This window comes from Hippichthys cyanospilos, chromosome 1 (genome assembly GCF_059441005.1).
Source record: "Hippichthys cyanospilos isolate Australia breed blue-spotted pipefish chromosome 1, RoL_Hcya_1.0, whole genome shotgun sequence".
NCBI lineage: Eukaryota > Metazoa > Chordata > Actinopteri > Syngnathiformes > Syngnathidae > Hippichthys > Hippichthys cyanospilos.
Genome location: NC_142369.1, coordinates 34,575,263 through 34,583,249, shown reverse-complemented (window position 1 = coordinate 34,583,249; position 7,987 = coordinate 34,575,263).

Here is a 7,987-nt window from a genome sequence, read left to right as displayed (position 1 = left end):
TAACCACTGCTGCACTGAGCCACAGAAGCCACAGCCAATCGGTTCATTGCAATATGGTGTTCGTAACAATCACTCTAACGCAGGAAATGCAAGTCAGTGTGTTGATGTGTGAGTTTCGTCCGCTTCTGGTCAACCTCTTGAGATGCATATTTAACAGGAGTGTGCTAAAAAAATGGATTCACATAAGAATCACAATTCTCATGTACCACAATTCAGATCTATTTAAAACGTCACTAAATCGATATCAAAGATAACATGAAATCAATACACTTCCTGTTGGCTTGTGTACTACGTCTGAGGTGTGCTGTGCAATGATGTCACCACTCAGCCCATTCTGGAAGGTCAAGCCTACCATCCGCACTAGCAGAAGTCTTGTCGCGTTTTGCAAACTCATATTACTTACTAAAGCCACACGGCCGCCAATGTAAATGCACTGTTTTCCTCCGCTACTAACGAATGGAGTTTGACCATCACGGGTCTCCTTTCAAACTCCATTTGTTAGTGACAGTGGGCGGTGCATTTAGATTCGTGGCCGTGTGGCGTTTGTGAGTAACACGAGTTTGCAAAACGCGACAAAACTGTGTTGCTTTGGCTGCACATGCACCACAGGTTAGCCACTCTCCTTTCGGTCAAGGCACTGGCAAGGCAACTTTTCCTTCAGTCTCTTTGAATAGTAGGATGGTCAAGCATACGTTAGTTCAGCTGTCTGCAACATTTTCAGTTACAAGTAAGGACCTAAATCTTTGCTTTCAAAAAGGAAAGGGCAGTTGAATTTCCATTGTTTGTTTCTGTAGTCCTACCATGCACGCTAGACTTTCTAGAAACTGATTCATGGGGACGTGCCTCCAACTAGTACAGAAACCTCAAAGTGGAATGATTGATTTCTATTTTTACCTATATTATCGATTTTGGTAGATTTGAATTCAACCCCGTGTCTGCCTCACAGGTTTGAGTTGAATTCCAGCTTGCTCTGGCCTTTCTGTGTGGTGTTTGCATGTTCTCCCCTTGCCTGCCTGGGTTCTCTCTGGGCATTCCGGCTTCCTCCCACATTCCAAAAACATGCATGGCAGGTAAAATGGACCTTGAAATTGTCTTTGGATGTGATTGGGTCCAGGAATGGTTGTTCGTCCTTGTGTGCCCTTCGATTGGCTGGCGATCAGTTCTGGGTGTCCTCCGTTTCCTGCCCAAAGACTGTTAGGGATAGTCACCAAGCCAGTGACCCTCAGGAGGATAAGCAGCTATAGAATATGGAAGGATGGTGTTATATGCACTTCTGTGTGATAATTGTTTTTCAAACAGCAAAAAAAAAAAAAAAAAAAAAGAAGAATTTATTATTTAATAGATATGTGCAGCCCAGCTGGCCTTGTTGCGATCTGGTGGTTGACAAATATTGTGTACTGCCTTTTAAAATTTTTAAACGTATTTCCTGAAACTTTTCAGATAAGTTTCATTTAAAGGCAAGGATCTTTTAGTCTGACATGAAGATAAATTATTTTAAAAAAAATAAAAGGAAAAAAATGTATTGGACATTGTGACACAACTTGATACATTTTACAGCAATAACACTGTTATGTAGTATTTTGAAATATTATATTCATCAGTCACCGCATAAACCAACCAAGTCTAGAAATGGTACAAACAACTGCTTTAATTGATTTCACATTTTGCCACCAATTTTTGAAAGATAATGCTTTCAGCCTTTTTCTTCACTGGTTTTTCATTCTCTAATGTGACGTTCACAGTTTTGAAAAGCCTCTTTTAGAACATCTAATTATCAACTCGCCTCATGTAGCCTTGAGAGTGAATGGGATTTTGGCATAAATCTATACTTGAACATCTGGTGTCTGCACAATCAAAACATTCTTAGCTCCAGACCCACACTGGAACAAATGTATACAGGAAAAAACATGGTGATAAGCCTGGCAAGTACCTGGTGAGACAGTAAACTTGCAAGAAAGTTGTTCCCCCCGATTCGTATTCTTATGATATGTATAGCAATTGCTTTAATTTGTTGTTTCAAGATTTTTATTTCCTGGGGTGTGACGATTAAGTACTGTTATTGGGGCGGATATTTGGCAGTTTGCTGATAATAGAACTATAAGATGTCCTCAATATCGTATGCACCATATCCAGACCGAAGAAAATATAATACTGTAGACAAGTGCTCAAAGACCATTTCATTATACAGCATAAGTACACCAAAGACAGAATGCAGGAAATGATGTATCCTTGTTTTCTCAAAAAGGAGTAAGGGATTGCTCCACATAGACTCAAAAGGCTGTAATTCGAAATTATGAAAGCTCAAATTTACTGATATTGTGCAAATTCATGTGATGTTGTTCTCTCAAAGATTCTATGGACCATGATGTGATGTTCATCAACTAGTATTACCATATGATTGAAAATAGGGCCAGTTGGGCTTTGAGGTCTCCACACTCAGGTCAATCAGTGGTCCACAGATAGGAAATATGGTGAGCTAGTATTTAGCTATAATGCTGCAGAAGTGAAATCAACCTTCAGTGTAAATGTTTTAAAATCCAAGTTCAGAAATTTCTCCCGTAACTTTGGTTAAGGTTTTTTTTTAAAAAAAATAACTTTTATAAGTAATCATTTGCCTCTGCAAACTTGTGCCATATCAATGACAGTATAATTGACGAGCAGTTTCTTAGCATCCTTAATCCTTTCACTATCGATTTTTTTTTAAGGGGGGGGGCAAAAAAAAACAAACAAACTGATGGCATATATTACAATAAATGCCACTGGGACTGTATATCCCATAGACCACGATGCTTGTACAAAAAACGTGCCAGAGAAGTGAAAGTGATCACCAAACGACTACAATACATAGTAATCAGTGTAATCTATTGTAACACATACAGTATATATATATAGCACAAATTATCAATATATATCGCAGTATTAGATGGTTGATTGACTATGCAAGCTATCTTGTTGACAGTGGACCCAGCACTGCCTTGTTGTGTATGGAAAAGTTGCGAGTAGACACTAGAATATGTAGATATAGATAAGTAATGAATCGCTGGGTTGCCATTTTATCTTGTTGCTACCATTTATATACCCACTGACAATTTTTCAAAAACACAGCGACGGTTTGTCCCAATGGGAGGGAAAGGGGTAAACAACAATTGAAAGTTTTTAATGGCACTGTGTCCATATTGGTACCTCTGGGATGTGATGGCAATACAAATGGAGTTGTGACGACGATCAAGCTAGCAATAGCTGCGAAGGCCAACTTCAGAATACAATCTTACTAGGCTATTGCTTTATTGTCCACATTATATTTGCTGTGTTTGTTTTGAAGTCGGCTGACAACAGCAAATGCTTAGTGGCATAATGTTGTCAAAGGTCTTTTTTTTCCACAATGTACATCACATAAATAAATATATGAATGTTGTCATATCCATGTACAAGCTAGCTGTAAAGTTGGATGTTTTTGCAGGTGAAACGGTTACGGTCGAGACCTGCAAGAATTTTAATGGACTGCTTGGGCAGCAGTGACAGGCCACTGCTGCTCAATGTAGGTAGAGGAAACATTAGAGTTTCCTTTACTGAGAAATGTACTACATGCATAAAGTTGTTTTTGGCTTGCCTAGCAAAAGCAGAACATATGAATATTAACCATTTCTTTCTGTGTAAAAGCCAACAATGATGTGTTTATAAAGGTTTAAACTGTGAAAAATGGTTGCCCCTTTATGCATTTCTGTATTTTTTGCATATTTAACAACGTTTAAAATTGACTTTTCAAATGATTATTATATTTTTGATGGAGGAAGAAAATACAAACCTATCTGACCTGTGAAAATAATAATGACTTGTGCCACCTTTGGTAGCAATAATTGAAATCAAATGTTTGCAAAATTTGGTGATGAGTCTTTTTCACCGCTGTGAAGGCATTTTGGACAACTCTTTCTAGAATTGTTTCAACTTTGCCGTATTGGGGTGTTTTTTAGTGTAGTATCTCAATTAAATTTCAATAGGGACTTTGACTTGGCCACTCCAAAACCTTTATTTTGAGCCATGCTGAGGTGGACTTGCTGGTATGTTTTGTAGTGTTGTTCTGTTGCCTGATCCAAGAGTACTTGAGTTAGAGGGCACAAACTTATGGCCGGGCGTACTCCTTCAGGATCTTCTGGTAAGCAGCAGATCTCCATTTTTTCTGTTCATACCATCTCACAGCCACCACCATGCTGAATTTTTGTTGTTGTTGTTTTTTCTAATCAAATGCTATGCCGATTTATATGCCAGATATAATGGGCTGCACACCTTCTAAAAAGTTCCATTTTTGACCCATCAGTCCATAGAATGTTTCTCAAAAACATACTGGTATTTTGGAATGTTTCTCCAAAAACATTCACCGGAGTCCCACAGCCTTGGAAATGGCTTTGTAACATTTTCCAGACAGATAGATTTCTATCACTTTTTTTCTCTTCTAGAATTTCTTTGGATTGTGGCATGATGTGTTTGTTCTTGGGAGTTTGTTGCCTACTTCACTTTGTTGAAAAGATTGTAATTAGGCGATTTATTGATTCAATAAAGATGGTGGCAATAAGGTTTGGGTCTGACGTGTGAAATTGAACTCAACTTTCAATAAACAAAATCCTAATCTATAAACTCTAATATACATATCTTGAGTTGTCTCAACTTCTCTTTTGTTTTTTTCCTCTCAGGGGTTGACACAGCGAATCAATTGCCACCATATAAGCCCATCTCCTGCATATCCTTGTGTTGTCCAAGTGTGGTCTTAAAATAAGTTTGATTAAATAAATTCTTCACGAGTGATAATTATGCAAAAAGCACAGAAATTAGGAAGGTGGCAAAAACATAGTAGGCCTATGCACCAATGTTTGAACACTGGTGTGGTCATACTTGATATTTGAGATTGTGGGCTATTGAAATAATTTACGGGACATTCGTATGCATGAAATAGTGTGCTTGATTATTGTTTTCTTGTTAAACTGACCAAGGCTGAGACATTTAAAGTTTTTTTTTCGTTTGTTTCACTACAGCCAATTTTGTTCAAGCTTGGTTACTCGTGGTCTCATTTTAATTGGTAGGCTATGTCATTAAGATATGTATCATTACCTTTTTAAGGGAAAACATATATATACTATTCTGTATATAATATTTAAATCTCATTACTGTACTGTGGTCACGAGGAGCAATATGCCAGCAGAGGGCATAAGTCCATCAGGCAAGCTTTGACTTATTACCTTTTTCCTAGTGCTTTTGTCGATGTTCTAGTCTTAAGTCAAGGGACCGACTGAAGCACAGTGAATGCTGGCAGTTTACCAAATAATTTAAATACAGTCAATATACAGTAGTTCTCTTAACCGTTTGTGACTTCCCCTGATTTAGATCAAGCATATGTGACAAAAAAGTGTCGATTGGTCATTTGTGTGTGTGTGTGTGTGTGTTCGTCTCTAAAGATGTAGGCTTTGGAACAAGTGGATGATTGTTCAAGTTCAAGAATGGACCACGTTGTAAAAATGGTGAGTGATTTTTGGAGGAATGCTGGTCTGCCTCCTGTCACTTGCTAATATTTTCTTTTGCAAGGCACAGTTCTCATGTTGCAGGCCTAAGACGTGTAGCACTCTTTGTCTGCCGCTTTCATTCGGTTATCTGCGTGCTTGTGTCCGATTTGTTTTTTTCTGTGACTGGTGTGTAGCATGAAAACGATGTTGAAGCATAAGGTAAACACAGTGTTAACATCCATTTCCTTAGCCGCTTATTGTCATAAGGGTTGCAGGTGTGCTAAAGTCAATCCCATTTCTTTTCGTGCTGTAGTTGGGATACACCCTGAGCTTGGCACACAAAGATGAACAGCCACTCATTCTCACAAACAACTGGGGAAAGTTTAGAGCACAGGTGTCAACCTCAAGGCCCGGTGGCCAGATACGGCCCCCCACATGGTTTTATGTGGCCTACCAAACACTGATTTGACTTCAAGTTTCTGGCTAAAACACCAACCTTGCAAGTTGTTTTCAAAAAACAAATACAATTAAAAAAAAGCACTTTAAAATTATTCATTCTACAACACAGTTAACAAACTCAAGGCCCCTTTATAGCCCCTTTAACACCAAACAGTCCATGAACTCCTCTGAGTTCCTGGTCACGGGGGTTCCGGGTCCGAAGTTTCTTAACGGTGGGCCACAAGTTTGCGTTCATACCGAAGGACAGCGGATGGGGTAGCTTATTCAAATTAGACTAATGACGGAGGCACGAGAATGGAGCACAATTAGCTTTTTCTTTATTTGCATTGACTAGTTCGTGTAGAGCGCTTTAAGTACCCAAGATAGAAAAGCACTATATAAGTGAAAGTCCATTTCCCATGAGGTAAAAATGAGTTTGACACCCCTGGTTTAGAGTGTTCAATTAGTTGCGAAGTGAACATGCAAACTCCAAACAAGAAGGCCGGAGCTGTAAGTGAACCCACGGCATCTGCTCTGTGTGGCAAATACTAATCTTTCCATGCCTCTAGGCATTGAAAAGAAGTATCAAAAGCAAAACCACTATGCTAATTTTTTTTCGACCATTAATGTTGGGTCATTTGTCACAACAGTGTCTACATTTTTTATAGGTGGTGTGGATTATAGTTTTTGTAGAAACATATCAAGCATTATTCACACTTCTGAAAAATGTCATATTGTTCATTTGAAAGAACTTTGATGCGGTATATTCTCCAAATGGTCTTTCAATAGTTACAAACTCAAGTTAGTTGTAGCTTTCACCCACTGTGATAGACACAAAAGTATCTTTGATCTGCATATATCAAGCCGTTTCAACAGGAGATTGCTATGAACGGTTAGGATGGTTGGTGAGGGGGCGGGTTTACACTGAACAAAATACAATTGGCAAAGTCAAAATATGAGCTTGGCCTTATCCCTTCCTTTTATTTATTGTACAAATATATCGCGGAGACAGAGACAGAGCTTGTCTAATGCTGGCGCTCCACTGACCTAGCCACAGCACACTTGCAAAACAAAATCGTGCTCGAGAAAAACAAAAGAAAGGCCATCATTCTTGGCCTGGTGACAGAGGGCTTGACTTAGCGTGAGGACCCCTCCTCTGGTCAGCCAGGCTTGTTTTCGGGCCTGTGATCCCTATTAACACGAGGTGTAGCTTCAGACTAATCGAGGACCCTCAAAGGTCAGGGGTGAGCTCGATTGATAGATACAACTTGACTCCCTCGTCACCCTTAGTGCAACTTCTGCTGAGCCAACAGTCTGACAGTTTAGATGTGCAAGCATAGGAAGGGGACAGGATAAGACTGTGTCCTAAAGTTTGAATGGGTATAATTTGTTAATGTGATCTTAACAATGTGCTCGTGTCATCTAGTGTGACTGTGACAAAGTAAGCGTTCTGTGCTTTCAGTAAATAACCTTACTTACTAAAGGAAGACATGTTATCCAAATGGCAAGATTGAGCTATCATTCCATTTGATCTTAATCAGAGCTAAAGCAGCAACATTTGTCATAATTGCATTAGTAGTGGTCATTTAACATTTAGCTATTTAGAAAAGAGGCAACACCGGTCAAAACAATGAAAACACCCTCTAGTTCGGTGTTTTTACATAGATTAACACTGTCCTGACTAATAATTGAATACTTAACTCATTGCCATTATGAAAAATCATTGATAGAATTAATTGGTGGACAAATAACGTTACAACAAAAAGAATGTTTTGTCATTTAGTTTACTCACAGTAGGGACATTTTGCCCAGATAACAGTGTTGCACATCCTGGAATTTTTTGTTAGCGTTCTAACCTGGGTGAAGCTTTATGACATGGGATGACTTACAGTTCAAAGCTGTGCATTTTAAATAAACAATTATTTTCTTGACCTCCTAATATGCTTAAGACTGTCTAAATGTAAAGGCTTTTCCGAACTTTTTAACTGGTACTGTACTATTCTTGTTATTCTTTTTTTTTTCTCTGTCACACTTGTTGAGGAAGCTAACAAGTTGGC